Raw genomic sequence first — 20,967 nt, 5'->3', positions numbered from 1 at the left:
TATTTCTCTTGTTTCTATCTCAGGAATGGCCCCATCACTTACCGTGTCTGAAGTCTTGTTGTCATTCTCTCTTTCTGCCATCCTGTGCACAAACAATCACCAAGCTAAGCCCCTTCCACTTCCTTACTATCTGATACCTCCATCATGTCCAAGACTCTAGCCATATAGAACTATTTACAGTCCCTTGAATGAATTCTCCATCTTTTCTTGGATCTGGGGTTTTGTACCTGCACTTCTCTTCACTCTATCCCCTTCCCCAGCTAACTCCTAACATTCAAAGAGGCCTTCCCTAAGCAACCTAGACTGGGTTGGGTGCGCTGCTCTGCATTCCCATAGCTTCTTGGGTTATTCTTATCATAGAACTTATGCCACGGTGTGGCAAGTATTTTGTTTTGCTTGCCTGGTATATTTTGAGAATGTATTTTATTCATTGCTATTTTCTCAGCATCTAGGACCAGTGCCTTTCACAAAGAGCAGGCACATAATAAGTGTTTATTATTTTATTTATGAATACAAAATTAAATACAAATGTGTATAAATAAGCAATATAAGGTTATGCTTTGGCTTCTTAGGGCTGCCCTAACAAATTACCACAAACTTAGTGACTTAAAACCATAGAAATTCATTTTTCACAGTTCTGTAGGTCTGAAATCAACGTGTCAACAGGGCCATGTTTACTCCAAAGACCCTAAGCGAGCATCCTTCATTGATTTTTCCAGCGTCTAGTGGCTCTTGGCACTCCTTGGCTTATGGCTTTAAGGCCTAAGAATAGTCCTTTGTGGCTCACAGTTGTACCCTCTGGGCCCACAGCTCCATCACCCCTGAGCCTGTGCTTTTAGGAACAGCCCCTTTTCCTATTTCCTTAGCAGCTGCTCCACCATCATCAGCTTCTGGGTCCACAGTTCACCCTCTGCATCATTCTTTCTTTTCCTTGAATGGTAGTACATATTTGAAGTTGAGTAGCTATATCAGTTCATTTCTTGCCTATAGAATTTTGGGAATCTAATCAATGTTTTTTATTTAGTCTAGTCTTTGTCCCTTTCGGTCCAAGCTGGCAGTGTTTCTACTGATGCAACATTTCCAAAAACATCATGGGTCTCCCATGTATGTCAAGAGTATTCACTGCATTAGACAATAGAGTTCTCCACTGATTCTTCTTGGATAAGTTCATCTTTATGCCTGGCTTCTTCTGAGATGGTTGATTGGATCCATGAGTGACATGGCTAATCTCTTCAATAAAACGTTGTCCAGCTATACCCTTGGCCTTCTCTCCAGAGCACATTTTCTCAACAGTGAATTCTCTAATTTTAGCATCCTTTGTAATCTGGATAGATTGAGAACTTCCCAAACCATCAAATGCTTATTATTTTTGCTTAACATTTTCTTTTTTTCTCATTTTCCAATAAGTTTTTCAATTGCTTAACAATTTCTCCCTCAGTTTATATCTTTTCTGTTTCATCTTACTATAAACAGTAAAGAAAAACAAGCTAAACATCCAACTTCATTGTTTACAAGTTCTGCTTTCCAATCTATAATAGAACACAATTCAGGCAAGTTTTCTGCCAGTTTGTAAAAAAAAAAAATTCTTTAGTTCCAAATAATATTTCTGTTTTTTTTCTGACGCCTCCTTAGAAATGCCTTTATATTTCTACCAATAGTCTCTTCAAAGCAATCTAGGCTTTTTCTTTCATGCTTCTCAAAAGTCAGCCTTTACCCATTACCCAGTTCCAAAGCCACTTTCTTGTGTGTACACATTTGTTACAGCAGCACCTCACTTCCCAGTGCGTGATGGGTACAGATTTATTTTTGTACTGCAAAGTGAGGTGCTGCTTGCTTTTCTTTGCAGAACCCAATCAGGGATCTACCAAAAAAAAAAAAAAAATGCAGATATTATACTGGATATATTGGAGAGACAGAGAGAGAGATTTATACAAGAAATTGGCTTATGTAGTCATAGAGACTGGCTGGTTCAAAATCTGTAGGGCAGCCCAGCAGGTAGGAAATCCACAGGAAGAGTTTACTCTACTTCAGGGAAATCTTAGTTTTTCTTTTAAAGGCCTTTAACTTAATTGAATGAGACCCACCTGGATTACCAAGGACAATCTTTAATTTTTTTGAAACAGAGTTTCCCTCTGTCACCCACGCTGGAGTGGAATGGCATGATTTCAGCTCAATGCAATCTCCACCTCCCGAGCTCAAGCAATTCTCGTGCCTCAGCATCTCGAATAGCTGGGATTACAGGCATGCGCCACCATGCCCAGCTAATTTTTGTATTTTTGATAGAAACTGGGTTTTGCCATGTTGACCAGGCTGGTCTCAAACTCCTGGTCTCAAGTGTTCCACCTTCCTCGGCCTCCCAAAGTGCTGGGATAATAGATGTGAGCCACCATCCCTGGCCAAGGGCTATCTTTACCTAAAGACAACTGATTGTAGATATTAACCACATCCTCAAAATGCCTTCATAAAAAACAGTTATATTAATATTAACTAAATAACTTGGTACCATTACGTATTTAGCTAAATAACTTGGTACCATTATGTATCAGTGTTCTCCAAAGAAACCAAACTAATAGGATATATAAAGATATATAAGAGAATATTTATTACAGGGATTTGCTTATGCAGTTATAGAGACTGAGACGTTCCATAATCTGCTGTCTACAAGATGGAGAACTAGGAAAGTCAGTGGTGTCATTCAGCCCAAGTCTGAAAGCCTGAGAATTGGCAGGGGGATGATGTGTAAGCCCTAGTCTAAGTCCAAAAGCCCAAGAACTAGGTGTGCCAATGTCCAAGGGCAGGTGAAAATGGATATTGCAGCTCAAGCAGAGAGAGAAAATTTACTCTTCTTTCACCTTTTTGTTCTATTCAGGTCCTCAAAAAAGAGGATGATGTTCACCCATATTGGTGAAAGCAATCTTCTTCACTTAGTCTACTGATTCAAGTACTAATCTCTTCTGCAACATCTTGTACAGTCGTCTATATGACAACATAAAGACACTGGCTCACAAAATTTATTTCTTTGACTGTCATATCTAATAGAAAAAAATACTTACATTGAATCATGAATTAAGTGCACAATTTATGATTTTGTTTATAAAAGTATGTAGTAGACCAGGTGCAGTGGCTCACGCCTGTAATCCCAGCACTTTGGGAGGCCGAGGCGGGCGGATCACGAGGTCAGGAGATCGAAACCATCCTGGCTAACATGGTGAAACCCAATCTCTACTAAAAATATAAAAAATTAGCCAGGCGTGGTGGCAGGCGCCTGTAGTCCCAGCTACTCTGGAGGCTGAGACAGGCAAATGGCATGAACCCGGGAGGCGGAGGTTGCAGTGAGCCGAGATGGCGCCACTGCACTCCAGCCTGGGTGACAGAGCGAGACTCTGTCTCAAAAACAAAACAAAACAAAACAAAAAAACAAAAAGTATGTAGTAAACCTCTTTGAATGAGGAAGCCAATTCAAGCCAAGTAAGCTTACAAAATATCAACTTATAAAACCAGGATATTGATGCGTTAATTTAAAATAGAACTACACTAAGTGAAAATAGATGCTGGCATCCTCCTGACCATTCTTCTCTTTTTTTGTAGAAGAGCCTCAAGGAAACCAAACTTTTAAGAGGTTACTTGAGGCCTGCTCTGGGTCCCAAAGGAAGGAAAATATGGAACACAGGGCTCTAGATAAGATATTTACTATAGTACGTGAAGGACACATACTACATAAACAAGAAACAAACCATGATGAGTAATCCATGGAGATTTTGTAGGTGATTTTCACGATAATGAAACTTTGCCCATCCTAACTAGTAAAATGGCATTGCATATTTTACTTGTGATATTTAGGTATGTCTCACAGCAATTTTATTTAATTTTTCTAAGTTTTTGGCAAACACTTTACTGTTGCTTGTCTCCAAAAACAATGATCTGTGAAGTCATAAATAAATAAATTCTATATATGTAGAATGAAGCTTCAAGTTTATTAAGCTAAAAGATACTTACCCAGTTAACCCTAGCTGTGTATATATACCCTGAACTGCCACACACAAAAAAAGCTGCCATTACTTCAAACACTTCCATCTAATAATTATTGCTAAATAATTTGAAAATTTCAGGCAGAGCTTTGTTTATCATATTCTTCTATCAAAGAACTAAGGAAGGACTGGTATTGTACCCAATAAGTATTTTGTTTGTCTTGTTGTTGTTGTTGTTGTTGTTGTCGTTAGAGGACTCTATAAAGTGTTTACATTAGTTCCTCCTATTTTGTACATGACATAGTTCTCCTTCCCCTTTAGCCCTCAGGCTTGACCATCAATCCAGGCCCTCTAACATTATAGAAGGTATCCCACATCTGATCCATATCAAGATTCACCTTCCGATGAAGGAAAACTCTATGTGTGTGGAGATAAGAAAGATAACTTGAATCTCTTTTTCCCTTCCTCTTCCTCTGCTGTAAGTTCAGCAATACCATCTTGTTCTCTTCTGTCTCTTTTTGTGGGAGAAAAGAGAATGGTGAAGACACTTTGAAGGGAACGTCCCATGTCAAAGACTCTAACTTGCTGGGATTGAATCACTTTCAAGAACATACAAATGGAGGATATGCAGACATTTTGGAAAAAGTACTTGAGACCTGTAGGTACCATAGACACGTTATATCTCATTTTTAGGGACTGGAAATTCATAAGTCATAAATATAATCAAGATATACATTATCTTCAATACATAATTTTCAATGTGATTGTATTCAAAATCACAATTATGTAAAGGAAACTGGCTGCTTCTTCTAGCTTCCTGCTTTTCTTTGATAAGTTCCTTTAAGGACACTTACTTAGAAGCTCCAAAAATTAAGGCTATAAATAGCAATCAGTCACTGCAGAAGAGAGGACTACTCAGCTTAAGGCATTGAGAATGTTGTCATCACGTTACCAAGTCCTTCCCCTCAGTGTCTCTAGTTAGCATCTAGCCAATATCGGCAGCATGCAAGAGGCACATCCCCTCCTTTGTCCTATTACCTTCTTATGGTCTTTAAGAGATGTGTTGAGAGTTATTTAAACCTTTACAAGGGATTTATATACTGAACACTGTTGTTTCATGACTATAATACAAATATAGTCATGAATGGGCCAAGGATCCAGAAAATCTTACAAGGCAATTTTACAATTATCTGGACTAGTCTCTTAGCCAAAGAGAAATCTGTTCCATGGTATCCCTGGCAAGAAATATGTTAAAGGAATGGGGTCTTATACACAATATTTAATCACCGCGATGGCTATAATTTATTGAGTACTTATTATAAATCAGGAAATGTGTCCTCGCCAAAATCCTATGAGAGAAGTAAGTTTAGGGTCTCTGTTTTACAAATAAGGGCCTTGAGGATTAGAAGCACTAAGTAACTTACTAAATATTTCAGAATACTTGAAACTAACTCTGGCATTTTCCAAATTTCATGATCTCTAATTTACATTGCTTCTAACAGGTAACCATTAAAGATTATGAAGCAGGAAGTGACATAATGAGCCTTTTAAGAAGATGGCTTTAATAGTACAGAAATAAGAGAGTTTATAGAAAGTTAGAGAAAGTCCTAATGTCAAAAAGGGAGAAGAAACAGAACTAAAGCGTTATATCAAAGTCTAGATGAGAAATGAAATGGAAAAGAAGATTTTCGGAGGCCAGGCGTGGTGGCTTACGCCTGTAATCTGAGCACTGTGGTGGCTCATGCCTGTAATCTCAGCCCCTGGGAGGCCGAGACAGGTGGATTGCTTGAGCCCAGGAGTTCAAGACCAGTCTGGGCAAGATAGGGAGACCCTGTCTCTAAAAAAGAAAAAAAGAAAGAAAAAGTAAAGGAGATTTTCATAAAAATCTTAAGATTGAAGTTTAACAATACCTAAAGGGAACTATAACTGAAACATAAATAATTTATTTTGATAATTCTTATGCCTTATTTCCCTTTAAACTCATTCCCCTACCTGATGTAAATAGAAATACCTGATATATTTCTCTGTAAAGAAGATTCTGTGTTTCTTAGGGTAAAAACTGTATCTTATCATTCTTGCTCATCATTGTGAAGTCAATCTGGCATATACCTAAGTGAGATAGACACTAAAATATAGTTAGTTGACAAATGATTCAAAGAGTGGCCATTTAGTTCTCTATTGATCTTCAGTTGTCTTATTTTTTAAAAACTTAATTGACACATAATTATTGTACATATTTATCGTGCAAAAAGTGATGTTTCCATACATGTATACCATGGGTAATGATCAAATTAGAGTAACTAGCATATCTATCACCTTAGATATTTCTATTTCTTTATGGTGGAAACATTCAAAATCCTCTTGTAGCTACTTTGGAATATACAACGTACTCTTATTAACGATTGCCACTCTACTGTGCAACAGAATGCCAGAACTAATTCCTCTTACCTAACTGTACTTTGTACCTGTTGAACAACCTCTCTTCATCCTCCCCACTCCCTCTTCCTCCCCAACCTCTGGTAACCACTATTCCACTCTTTAGTTTTATGAGATCAACATTTTAAGATTTCACATGCAGGTGAGATTATGCAGTTATTTGTCTTTTTGCACCTGGCTTATTTCACTTAACACAATGTTCTCCAGGCTAATCCATATTGCTGCAAATGATAGGATTTCATTTGTTTTAATGGCTAAATATCATTCAACTGTGTAAATATACCCCATTTTCTTTTTCCACTTATACACTGATGAACACTTAGCTCAATTTCATGTGTTGGCTGTTGCAAATAGTGCTGCAATTAACATGGAAGTTCAGGTGTCTCTTTGACATATAGGCATACCTCAGAGAGAGTATGAATTCAGTTCCCAACTGCTACAATAAAACAAATGTCACAATAAATTGAGTCACATGGATTTTTAAATTCCCAGTGCATATAAAAGTTATGTTTATACTATAATGTAGTCTAATTGTGCGATTGCATTGTCTTTTAAAAATGTATATACCCAATTGAGAAATACTTTATTACTAAAAAATGCAAACAGTCATCTGAGCCTTCAGCAAGTTGTCATCTTTTTGCTGGTGAAGCATCTTGCCTTGATGCTGATGGCTGCTGACTGATCAGGGTGGTGATTGCTGAAGGTTGAAATGACTGTGGTAGTTTCTTAAAATAAAACAATTAACTTTGCCTCATCAGTTGACTCTTCCTTTCAAACAGATTTCTATATAACATGTGATGCTGTTTGATAGCATTTTACCCACCAGTAGAACTTCTTTCAAAATTGGATGCAATCCTCTCAAACTCTGTCACTGTTTTATCAACTACGTTTATGGACTATTCTAAATTTTATGTAGTCATTTCAACAATGTACACAGCATCTTCACCAGGAGTAGCCTCCGTCTCAAGAAACTACTTAATTTGCTCCTCCATAAGAAGAAACTCCTAATCTGTTCAAGTCTTATAATGACATTGCAGCAATTCAGTCACATCTTCAGGCTCCACTTCTAGCTCTAATTCTCTATTTCCACCACATCTGCAGTGACTTCCTCCACTGAGGTCCTGAACTCATCAAAGTCATCCCGGGGGGGAATCAACTTCTTCTAAACTCCTGTTAAAGTTGATCTTTTGACCTCCTCTCATTCATCACGAATGCTCATAATGGCATCTAGAACAGTGAATGCTTTCCAGAAAGTTTTCAATTTTCTTTGCCCAATTCCATCAGAGGAATCACTATTGATGGCAGCTGTAGCCTTACAAAATGTATTTCTTAAATAAAATAAGACATGAGAGTTGAAATTACTCCTTCATCCATCAGCTGCAGAATGGGTATTATATTAGCAAACATAAAAATGACATTAATATTTTTGTACATCTCCATCAGAGCTCTTGACTAGTTGCATTGTCTATGAGCAATAGTATATAGAAAAAAATCTTTTTTTCTGAGCAGTAGGTCTCAACAGTGGGCTTCGAATATTCAGTAAAACATGCTGAATACACAATATGTTGTCGTCCAAGCTTTGATATTCCAGTTATAGAGCACAGACAGAGCACATTTACCATAATTCTTAAGGACCCTGGAATTTTCAGAATGATAAATGAGCACTGACTTCAACTTAAAGTCACAAGGAGCATTAGCCCCTAACAAGAGTGCCCTTCTGTCCTTCAATGCTTTCAAGCCAGGCATTGACTTTGTCTCTCTCGCTATGAAAGTCTTAGATGGCATCTTCTTGTAAAATAAGGATCCAGCATTTCATCTACATTGAAATTGTGCTGTTTGGTGTAACCACCTACATCAGTGATCTTAGCTAGATCTTCTGGATAACTTGCTGCAGCTTCTACATCAGTACTTGCTCCTTCATTCTGTGCTTTTATGCTATAGAGATGGCTGCTTTCCTTAAACCTCATGAATCAATCTCTGCTAGGTTCAGACTTTTCTTCTGCAACTTTCTCACTTCTCTCTGGCTTCATAGAATTGAAGAAAGTTAGGACCTTGCTCTTGATTAGGCTTTGGCTGAAGGGAATGTTGTTAACTGATTAATATTCTATCCTTCTAATCTTCTATCCTCTAAAACTTTCTCCACATTAGCAATAAGATTGTTTTGCTTTTTTATTGTTCATATGTTCACTGGAGTAGCACTGTTAATTTTCTTCAAGAACTTTACCTGTTTATTCACAACTTGGCTAACTGTTTGAAGCAAGAGGCGTAGCTTCTGGCCTATCTCAGCTTTCGATAATCATTCTTCACTAAGCTTAATCATTTCTAGCCGTCAATTTAAAATGAAAGACACAAGACTCTTCCTTTCATTTGAACACTTAGAGATCATTGTAAGGTTAATAATTGGCCTACTTTTAATATTGTTGTGTCTCAGGGGATGAGGCCTGAGGGGTGTTGGACAGGTGGGGAGGAACTAGTCAATGGAGCAGTCATAATACACACAACAATTAAGGATTAATTTCACCATCTTCTATGGAGGTAGATCATGGCACCCCAAAACAATTGCCATGTAACATCAAAGATCACTGATCACAGATCTCCATAACAGATAAAATAATAATGAAAAAGTTAGAAATATTATGAAATATTATGTAAATGTGACTCAGAGACATAGAGTGAGCACATGCTGTTGTAAAAATGGCCCTGATAGACTTGCTTGATACAGGATTGCCAGGGACCTTCAAATTGGAAAAAACACAGTATCTGGCCAGGTACGGTGGCTCACGCCTGTAACCCCAGCACTCTGGGAGGCCAAGGCAGGTGGATCACCTGAGGTCAAGACCAGCTTGGCCAACATGGTGAAATCCCATCTCTACTAAAAATACAAAAATTAGCAGGGTATGGTGGTGGGTGCCTGTAATCCCAGCTACTCAGGAGGGTGAGGCAGGAGACTCACTTGGGGAGGTGGAGGTTGCAGTGAGCCGATATCACGCCACTGCACTCCAGTCTGGGTGACAGAAATGAAACCAAAACTAAAACTAAATAAATAAATAAAATAAAAACACACAGTATATTTGAAGTACAATAGAGTGAAGCACAATAAAATGAAGTATGCCTGTACTAACTTCTTTGTCTTTGGATATACACTCTGCAGTGGGATTGCTAGACCACACGATAGTTCTATTTTCAATTTTTTGAGGAAACTTCACACTTTTTTCATAATGGCAGCACTAATTTACATGACCAACACCAGTGTTTAAGGGTTCCCCTTTCTCCACATCTTCCCCAGAATTTGTTATTTTTTGTCATTTTGATAATAGGGACTCCAACTGGGGTGAGGTGGTATCTCACTGTGGTTTGAATTGCATTTTGTTGACAGTCATGACATGTGATTTGCTTCAAGAGACCAACCCTTACTGTAAGTAAATATCACCTTCACTTGTATTTTTAAAGAATATTTATTATATTTTAATCTCATAACTGCCAAAATGCTTTTATGAAATATGTATTTTAAAAAATTCATATTTGGGCCCTTCTTTGTGGAGGGCAATAAAATATGGTAAAGATAAGAAGACACTGAAATTTCTCCGTTCAAGCATGTGACAGTCTGAGGTCCCTCCAAGAGCCAGAGGACTTTACTCTGTTCTTTTAGAACACTCGTTATCCCTCACCAGAGGCAACTCTTTCTGAAATGTATATATCAAAAGATAATAAGCAATAATAAATAGCTCAGTTCAGGGAAGTTATTCACAAACTAGAAAACTATATTCAAGGAATATATTCTTTTGATACTGGGCCAGTATTTTCATCTTAGTTTTAAGAAAATAAATATGCAGGGCATGGTTTTTCCCCATGACGCATGATGCATGTGCCATGCATAGTGAACCAGCATGGTTAACTTCATTTATGAAGCACGGCCATTGTTTTTCATGATGTTAGCATCCACTGTTTGGAAACGGAGATTGGATAAATGCAAATTCTCAAGAGAGAAGTCAGCTAAAGCTTTTGAAATCTATAATAAGTTATGAGTCACTCAATTCATCTCTAAATAATAGTATTAATGTCACTGACTGCTGTGATATTGTATAAACCTGGAAGGAAGAGTGGAAAATTATTCCTTGGCTATGACATAAAATGTTACAGACCCTAGGTCATCACACTCCCCACATCAGCACACAGGGTCATCTCAATCCCCATAGAACTAGGTCATCACACTCCCCATTTAAGCACAGGGTCAGCACACATCTTTATCCCTGGACCTGAACCTGTGATTGCGACCTTATTATGGAAAAAACATCTTTGCAGATGAAATTAATTATGTATCTTTAAATGAGATCATCCTGAATTATCTGTGTGGCTCCTTAATCCAAAGGCAAGTATTCTTTAAAAAGACACGCAGAAGGATACAGACACAGGCAACAGGGGAGAAGGATATGTGGATATGGAAGCAGGTATTGAAGTTATGCAGCCACAAGTCAAGGAACACTTGGAGGTACCTAGGCTGGAAAAGGCAAGAAAGGATTTTCCCCTAGAGCCTCTGGAGGAAGCGCATCCTTGATGATTCCTCATTATCAAACATCCGATCTTCAGAACCATGAGAAAATAAATTTCTGTTGTTTCAACCCTCCAAATCTGTGATTATTTGTTATGTCAGCCCTGGGAAATCCATACAGGGCATAAAAGTTACTTTTTTATTTCATAGAGCTTTGCATGAAGATAAGTCACATCCAGACTTGATATAAACGCCATCTGATATAGAGCCTACCTGAATGATGCCTGGCATCATTCAGAGCCTCTAGAATTTCAGCTTCCTGACATGTCTAAGTAGAATATTTGCCGTGTCTCCCATGGGAAAGTACCTTGCCTGTGAGAGAGAGAATGGGTCAAATGTTTGGTGGTGGGAAGGGTGCACTGTAATGATGGTCATTTGTGCTGTTTACCAAGTATTTCTTGTGCTCCAATCTCCAGGTACATGGCAGGATTTCATTTCTTTTCTCCCTTATAGTTGAAATGAGCCATTTAAATAGTGCTAGCAAATGCGTTGAGAGCAAAAGTGACATCTGTCATTTAACTGTAGGGCACTCCACAAAAGTAGAGGCTTAATCTGTGTTTTTCATTGTTGTATTCTCAGCACCTGTAATGAAAGGTGTGTTTAGTAAATATTCATTAATTGCCAATAAAGTCATTGGCCTTTACTGACATGTTCTTCATCAAATTCATCCTTTTGACTAACCTTTTAGTTTGGGGCAGAGAATCGAAGTAACTGTGCAAAATTCAACTCTATAAAAATACAAGCACTAATTCGAGTTTTTCCATCTTCAGTTGATAATCACTGTGTCTATCTTTATTTAAAATTTTGACATTTTTCATTATAGATTTTTGCATTAATCTTAATTTTTAAAAATATAGCATTACAATTTTACTTATCTCAATTACTGAGGTTTTTGGTGTTCCCTTAACTTTTGCACCCAAGGCAAGTGTCTCACTCACCTCACCCTAGCCCTAGTCCTGGAATAGCTACAATTTACATATATTTTCACTTTGATATAACCAAACCTCCAATATCCAATGAAGGTTGGAACCATGCAGGACAATATTAATGTGAAAAGTGATTATCTATTTATATTCCTAGTAAACCACTCATGAGTTATCCCATGCAATCTCAAAACAAGATCCATTCTTAAAAAGAAGCAAAGCATATAGATAACCTCCTGTCATTTCTCTCTGCTCCAGGATTGCTGGCTCCTGAGACATAATGTGGACTCTTTTACAGTGTGATGGGTAGCACTATAAACTGGTTTCCTCAAAATTTAGGATGCTTAAGAATTACCTAGAAAGATGATTTAAAATGCGAATATAGCCTACACCATCACTACTACCATCAAAACTCACACAATCAGCCCTCCCACAATCATAATTTCGTCTATTTAGAATGAGATATAGGGATTTGCAAAAACCCAAGGGATTCTTAAGCAGGTAGTCTAGCTATCATGACTTGAGGAAGGTTGCAAGCTCCTTTCTGCTGCCATCTTAACCATTCATGCTAATGGGAATAAATTGGCAGTCATGGTATTGAAAATTGTTGGCAAATGCTTATAATAGATAAACTCCAAATTACCCATGGTTTGACACAACATTAATTTATTTCTAAAGCACCAAAGTCCAATCATCAATAGGAGAACGGATTGTGGCCTTACTCAACACATCCACTCAGGAACTGGTGTTGATGGAACCTCTTCCATCTTCAAAATATGGTTTCTAAGGTTGCTCCAAGAGCATACGTCCAGGGAATGGACCATCAAGGAAAGACAGTATGAAGGATTACATGGAAGCTTCGGGGAGGCCAGGCCTACAAATGACAGACTTTGCTTCCACCCACCTTCCATTAGACACATAGCCACACCCAGATTTAAAGGGGCTGGGAAATAAAACCCCCTGGTTGAGTAGCTGCTTCCCAGCAAAGACTGTTTGCTATGAAGAAGGAAGTCCAAATTATTGGTAGATAGCTAGTTGTATCGGTCAGTGATACACATCTACACAGGAGAATAATGGCCAGGCTTTGGACACGATGAACGGGACAACACTGAGGCAAAGGTAATGACCCAAAGTGAAAAACTGGTCTCAAAGATGAACATCTATCAATTGTCCATTAAGCCAGGAATATCTTTATGGCTACAGGTAACATCCAAGGCTATCACATTAGCTTTATTTTAGGCCATGTTGAAATGTGGGATACTTTGCAATTGATATGTGATTCATAGCATCTTCAATCTCATAGCTGGAAGGGAACTCAAAGTAAAATAGTTCCAGTGGTTACAGTGTTATTGTTATTCAATTAATGAGTCATTTGAAGCCTATGGTATGCTAAAAAATGCCTCCCCAGAAAAGATACTATTAATATTTCCCAATCCCTGGAATTGCCAAATGCTACCTTTGTCAGTGTGATTAAATTAAAAATCTTGAGATTGGAAGGTGATCTTGGATCAGCCAAGTGGACTCCCAAATAAAATCACATGTCTTCCTATAAGAGAGAGGCAGAGGGAGATTTTTCACACAGATACACAGAGAATGATGTGACGTGAAGATGAAGCAGAGACTTGAAGATACTGATCTTAAATATTTGAAGGATGCAGCCACAGCTAAGGAATGCCGGCAACCACCAGAAGTTGGAAGAAGCAAAGAACAGAATCACCCTAGAGTCTCCAAAGACAGCACAACCCTGCCAGCATCTTTATTTCAGCACTGTGATGCTACTTTCATACTTGTGTCCTCGAGAACTATGAGATAATAAATTTACATTGTTTTAAGCTACTAAATTTGTGGTGATTTCTTATAGCAGCCATAAAAAAATAAATACAAAGTCCAAGGAGGTTATGTGATGTGACTTAGGACTCACAGATAATAAAGAGTAGAAAGAAAATTAAAATGCCTCTTTTTGCAGGCCTCTTTTCACTACAACATTTATACTGCAGGGATTTTTATTAGATATTCAAGGGCTAGAGGTAGAAATGGGGATTCGAGGGGCTAGAAGATGAGCATATTAGAAAAATTTATTCCAGTGTTTCGTGGCTTTCTGACATAAACATTTGGTGGCTTTCAGGACCCCAATTTCACAGTAGGAGAGCAGGGTTTCTAGGGCACTGAACTGGCATCCACCTCCCCAGCCAAGAACATGAGTCAACTCACAGCAGTGAGCATTGCTGGCCAAGACTGCAGAATGAGCCAGCTTTCTGGGTCTTTTCTTTTTTCTGCTCCAAGTTTGTAGGTGGATCAGCATAATTTTCAAGTGAAGAAAGACTCTGGAGTTTGGCAAGCAACATCTATAGATATTAATGGCCCTTTTAAGCTGAGGCTTAATTAATTGACCAAAATGATGAATGTGGCTAAGAATTATGGTTTGTGGATCCAAGACTCACTGAGCACACTCCTATCAAGGTAATCTGCATCAACTCATAAACTGTGCGGAAAGTTACCCTTGTTCTTTCCAATTCACAAGCATGGTAGCATACATTCCATTAAAAACCCAGAATCAAATAGGAGCCTTTTACTGGAATTCAGACCTTCCTATCCCCAGGGGAGTCTGAGAAAATAGGAAATTATCAGCTTGGCTCAAGAGTAACATGGTGCATATCAATGAAGGAACTGCTTGAATCTCTGAACGCCCAAATTGCCATGTGTCCCTTTACACAGGACTCAGCTACACCAAGTGACTGTCTGAAGATGAAAGAGTACTGCAGTTGCTTTCAGAGCACCTGGCTTAAGTCCTGGCTGTTCTAAAATGGATTTAGAGGCCACTTTGAACCTCTCAACCTTCTTACCTGTGAAACGGTAAACTAAGAGCCTTAAAAGTTATTCCTGGCTCTAATGTCTGGGACTCTGCATTCAACTCATGAACTTGAATGTCTCAGGACTGAGACACTCGGACAGATGCACTTGGATGCACACATCCATGCCCCAGACTATGTTTCTCTGGCCCAATAGGTATTAGGTAGACAGGGACTGGGTATTCTCACATGTATGACTAGAGAATATTGATAGAGTGTTCTCTACTTTGCAGATATTTGTAAGCTGCATTATAAATAAGTGTATATTTATCTGTTACTTCCCAGAGGAACTTGGCTGAAGTGTGAATCATTAATCTATTATTTCAGATATGTCTGTCTGCTCTGTTGGAAAACAGAACAGAGATTAGTATTAAGGGAAAGCATGAGCGTCTACACAAAAATAAAGAACTGCCTCCAAAAGACTTGTTTTCTTAAAAAGACAAAATTCTAAATTCTACACACACCCACTCTAGATAGGAAAAAGAAAATGCAGCTTGATACAGTAAAAACAAATAAACAAGCAAACAATACCATAGAATCAAAAGACAAATGAAAATTTGTCTTTTCAAATTTGAAATTTGGATTCAAATTTCAAAATTATTACTTGATTAAGTCAGCAGATGAACCTTGGTTTGCTGAGGGGCAGCATGAAAGCCACTCAGAGGAAGTGAAGCTCCTCCACATGCTAGGAGTGACAATGGGCAAATTACATTCTCTCGGTCTCAGTTTCTTTATTTCCAATATGAAGATAATAATAACTCCTTCACAGTGCTTTCAGGATTTAAAGACAATAATAAGTATAATAAACTTTCTGTAATGCCAGGAATATCTAAGCTCTCAGTATCCCGTAGCCAATATTGCCAAAGATTGAGAACAGCATTGATGATGAATGTCAATGGAGAGGGTGTTTAAATGACCATTTCAAGTAGTTTGGCTAAAAAAGGATGAGGAATAAAAAGGAGATAAAGGTATATGTGGAAATAAACGATGTAGCTGGTACCTTTTTTTTTCTTTTTGTCTGACAGTTATTGTGTTTTTTGTTCTTATTGTAATTAATGGAGAGAGGGCCCTAAAGGAGTCAGAATTCAATACATCTAACAGGAAAAGGAACATTGTTCCACTGCAGTGGGTGGGCAGGAGGGAGGCAGAAGCAAAAGATAAGATAACCTGGGCCTATTGGGGCTGAGATTGCCCACAGTTGGAGTGTCCCGGCCTGAGGACCACAGTGCACTGCATAATGTGAGGATTGAGGTTTTTGGCGTAGAAGGGGTATGAGCTGGATGTTCAAGGAGAGTCATAAATGTTTAAAAAGTCATTTGGAGAAACAAGTCATAACCAATCCCCATCCCCACCCCACAATGAGTTTGTTCACTTGTCCCAGGGAGTTCACCCGAGATACATAAAAAAGTTGCCAGGTAGAAATTTAAAACTCTAAATTTGTAGTCTCCAAATCTATAAAATTGTAAACTTTTTTTCCAGCGGGTTTCAGCAGCCACACTGAGGAATATAGGATGCAGGCCATCTGGGTACTTCAGGAATGGAGTTGTCCTGAGTGATTGGAGTGAAATTACAATAACAATATTATAATGTGTAGACACTGTGGGCTACTGTGAGGGGAGGAAGAGGGGGACTGGGGGTTGAACTACCTTTTGGGTACCATGTTCACCACCTGGGTGCAATATAACCATGCAACAAAACTGCACATGCACCCCGTATATCTAAAATAAAAGTTTAAATTAAAATAATAATAATATTGTAATGTGTCTACTCTGTGCCAGAAAGTAGTTCAGGTTTAGTTAGAGTTTAGAACATACAAGTTTAGGCATACATAAAATGGGAATAAGAGCATCAATGGTAGGATACTTTTTGTTCATCATTATTATTACTGTAATGCACAAAGGTGATTAAAAATGTAAGCACTGGATTTGCATAGGTTTGCATGGGTTTAGAAATGGCACCTTTCACCATGACAACATGGAGAAACCCTGTCTCTACTAAAAATACAAAATTAGTCAGGCATGGTGGCACACACCTGTAATCCCAGCTACTCAGGAGGCTGAGGCAGGAGAATCGCTTGAATTCAGGTAGCAGAGGTTGCAGTGAGCCGAGATCCCACCACTACCCTCCAGCCTGGCAACAGAGCGAGTTCATCGCAAAATAATAATAATAATAATAATAATAATAAGAAGAAGAAGAAGAAGAAGAAGAAGAAGAAGAAGAAGAAGAACAAGAAGAAGAACAAGAAGAAGAACAAGAACAAGAAGAAGTGCTTCTAATTTAGACAAGGTCAAACACTGGGACAAGTCAAAGAAACGGCTCTTCTTTTGTTTTCTCTGTCCTATGAACTATTGAAGATTACTCAAAATCAATGCAGCGTGATGCCCAGAGTAGGATTTAGAGTCAGAAAAGCTGAGGCTGAAACCTGATTGACCATTGACTAGATGGTGACCTTAGAAATTATTAAACCTCTCTCACTCTCCATTTCATTATTTGTAAATGGGGATAAGGATAAAATGACTCCACAATTTGCTGTAAGGATTAATATAGCTCTATACATGAAAGGGCTCTGTAATTAAGCTCAAAAATGCTGTCAAATCTTAGTTGTTGCTAAAAACACATTGTCTTTGTGTAAATGGTCTGTGTCATGCAGATCCCATACAAGATACGAGTTGTTTTGTCTTCTGAACAGAAAAAGATTTTTGTAGTTTTTAATGTGTTACCGATCTGGGTCATGTTTACATTTCACAAAATGAATAAATGTAATAATGGACTTCAGGTTTCCACAATGGAGAGTAGGGCAAGGAGATTTAATAAGGAGTGCAGGCTTTGGGGTTAGACCCAGTTCTAAATCCTGCTTCTGCCGTTTCTTAGCTGAATGACCTTGGAGAAGTTATTTAACTCTGAGTTTGGATACCGATCCTGTAGAGGGAAGATTAATAATTCCTACCCTAGGGATTTGTCGAAAAGATAAAATGAGAAACTATGTGTAAAAACATGTGGCCCCATGCCAGCTCATAGGAGGAACAAAGAAATTGTATTCGCTTCCACTTTGCCATAATTTATTGTGGGCAGCATAACAACTGCCTCTTCTGCTCTGGAGGCAGGAGAGCCCAAAAGAGAGTGTTCTTCAAGAAGGTTTGAGTTCAAATGGGATGAGAGAAGATTTGGAGGGAGAGACCAGAGCCTGGAGTGGGAGTGTCACTAGCATAGAAGGTAATGGTCAGCCAGAGATCCCAAGTGAGGATCTGGAGTTTGAGAAACAGGCAGGAAATGGACCTGTCTTTTGCAGATGTCTCCAAGGTTGTGGTTTTTACAGGTGATTTTCCCACCTTATCCAGAGTGAGTTGGAACAGCTCCTGATAACCTCCAAATTCAAAATGTGTGGACTTAACACCCATCTCTGGAGCCAGAAAGGAGGTTTCCAAACTTTGGTTCCCATTTAGGCATGAACTCTCCCTAAATATGTGGGGTAGGAAAATGTTCATTGAGGCATAAGCACTGCAGGGAAAGTTAAAGATTTTTGCACCAGAACTGGTATTCCAAATCTGCTCAGAGGATTTTTTTAATTCAGCTGGAGACCGCTGATGAGTGGTAGAATTAATTTCTAGTTGAGAGAACTCTCTTTGTTTCTCTATGCTCTTTCTTTCAAAAGGAGCTTAACTGTTCCTCCTGATTAATTTCTAACTGTACATATACTGAATAGAAGTAAAAACAGGCAGGCATGCCATATAAAGCATCGAATGAGCTACATCCTAAAATAACTGTCTTTGTTTCAGAGTATGGGCTGCCTATGCCAACCTCATCTGAGTTCATAATAGGGAGGACGCAATAAAATCTGAACTGGCCCCAGACGCCATACAGCATTACCATTGCTGGTGGTGGGTCCATGGGCTCCTCTCATGACAGTGAGGGTGACACACTCATTCAGTTTTTCTTACAAGAGCTCTGGAGCTGGATGACCCTGCAGTGCTGCCCCAATTTGGGGCTAGGTCAAGCTTTTATTCTTCCATATCTACCATTCACTGAATGCAGGCTGACCTGGCAAAGGAACTGTTACCTTGGGCAAGGGGGCCTTCTCCAGCTGGAGACAAGGCCTAGAGACAGACTCAGGTGAGAGTGGCTGGCTCCCGAGCCTCCCAACAGTTGGGGAAACAAGGGCTTCAGTCCTTAAGCAGGGAAAGGAGGAATTAATTTGGGTGAAACACTGCTGCATCCACTACACCTTCTTTCTACATTTTCTCCCATGGAAACCACTCAGGTTATTTCTTGTCTTTAAATTATATTCAACATTTCTCTCCTTTGTCTCAGGTGCCATGCGGTGTTAATATTCTGGTTGATATCAGTCATTTTAAACAGACAACATTTTTGGCATTTTATGGACTAAATATCAGTTGAAAAGCAAATGGGCTTTTCTACCTCTCTGTCAGTTACGTGACCTCAGCCTCCCTAAAGTGCTGGATAACAGGCATGAGCCACCTCAACCGGCCTCAATGTTGAGAACTTTCAACAACAGACTCACTTCCACTCATTCATGAAGGAACAATTTGTCTGAATTACTTCTCTTAAAAAATAGTTGTTCAAATAAATGTCAGGTTGCTAGTAATAACAAAAAGCTGGTTAAATATTGACTGCCTATTATCCATTTCAAAATGTTTGCTCACCTTTAGGGCTTTCTAAAAACTTACCAATAAAAATAAACATTGGGTCTTGATGTGTGATCACAGGCAACATCAAGACAGAGATAGTCAGCCATTCATGGATCAACGCTACACTGGAACACCTAGCATGGAAATAGCACAGTCAAAGGTGAAGGCCTCCTTGCAGAAGAACATGGCAAGTACATTTTAGAAGCATCTGTAGTTAAGGGAGAGGGGGAGAGCAAGGAAGATGGAGCTCTAGGTCTTTCAAATGCTTTCTTTCTGCAAACCCACTTTTGAATGTCTACAAACAACCATGGAACATTTTTGCTGCCTTTATCCAACATTTCTGTTATGATTGTATTGTTTCTGTGTATAATTTTCTTTTTTCCATTTTCCAAGCTTAAGCTAATACCTTTAGCCCACCCTAACGTTGGCGATTAACTAAGGAACATGGTAAAGGAAAGAGGTTTCTTAATTACTTGTTGAGTATTATTTGTTCTGGATAGGTAGATGAGTAGCTTATCTTCAAGGCCAGCTTTAGTCAAATTATCAATGTTAACAAGTATAATGATTATCACTAATTTTACTAAGCATGTCTTCTGATCCAGCTACTATTTGATGTATTATACATTCTGTATCTAATTTAACTTTTACAAAAACCTTATGAGATTGGTCATATTATTCCTATTTACACAGGTAAAAATTAGGACTCAGTGAAGATAAGCATTTTGGCCAAGATCACAGAACTGACAGGTAGTGAAGGTAGAATCAGTACCCAGGTCTGCCTGAGTCTAAAGTCTTTGCTCTTTATATGTTCTTCATTTGGCATTTATTTACTAACATTGTGAGCACCTGCTGTGTGCCACATACTTGGCTGGGCTGTAGGGACATCATCATGTGCAAAACAGAGTCCTAGCTTTCATGGATTATTTGATCAAGTAGGAATACTAATCGGAAAAATATATCTGTATGTTAAAGGATATAAAAGGGGTGTGTGGAGTGTTATGGAAACTTATAACATGGGTATCTAACCTAGTTTGGGGAATCAATGAAAATGTGAAAGAAGCATTTAATTTGAAGTCAGAAGAATGAGTAAGAGATAACCAGATGAAGGAGAATACAGGAATATTGGAGGGGAAGTGATAGCATGTTTGAAGGCTTAAGCGAAAAGACGTAGCCCATTGGAAAAAATATCTGGCCCAACAAAACTGGAGCACAGAACTGCTTTATTATGGGCAGTTGGGTGAGGAGGGACTTGCTATTAGGGAACCACAGACAAAGAATGAGAGGTAGTGAAGGACCAAGTCACGATGTACATGTGAACCAACTGAATGGTATCGAACTTTATAGTGATGTAGGGAAAACATCTAAAGGCTTTAGGGACAAGGTCAGATTTATGCTTGGAGGAGGGTAAGAGTGGATGTGGGAAACCATGGTCTGCTTTAGATATTTTATAAAGGCACAGGGAAAAGAGAAGACATTTCTATCAAAGGAATTGGAATCTAAAGATGGGATGCAACAACTGGCAATGCTTGTTGAGAACTGTGTGCCATTCATTCACTTTCAGATATTTATTGAGCACCTACTTTGTGCCTGGCACTG

The 20,967-nt window shown here is 38.6% G+C and overlaps 1 long non-coding RNA gene across 5 annotated transcripts in view; it reads right to left on the bottom strand.

Annotated features, from left to right (window-relative positions):
* Positions 1–20,967, bottom strand: part of LOC105493008 (uncharacterized) — an 89,798-nt gene that overhangs the window by 30,257 nt on the left and 38,574 nt on the right. For 3 of the 5 annotated variants that reach the window (XR_011610901.1, XR_011610902.1, XR_011610903.1), the window contains one exon: positions 19,411–19,505. The exons of 1 other annotated variant lie outside the window; for it this stretch is intronic. This is a non-coding gene — a long non-coding RNA (uncharacterized lncRNA). Of the gene's footprint in view, positions 1–42; positions 11,332–19,410; positions 19,506–20,967 lie in introns of those variants that run through there. One more of the 5 variants, XR_003020748.2, reaches the window with a different exon arrangement.

The sequence above is a fragment of the Macaca nemestrina genome, chromosome 1 (genome assembly GCF_043159975.1).
Source record: "Macaca nemestrina isolate mMacNem1 chromosome 1, mMacNem.hap1, whole genome shotgun sequence".
NCBI classification, from domain to species: domain Eukaryota; kingdom Metazoa; phylum Chordata; class Mammalia; order Primates; family Cercopithecidae; genus Macaca; species Macaca nemestrina.
Note: the sequence above shows the minus strand (reverse complement) of the source record. Positions and strands in the feature narration are given on the sequence as shown.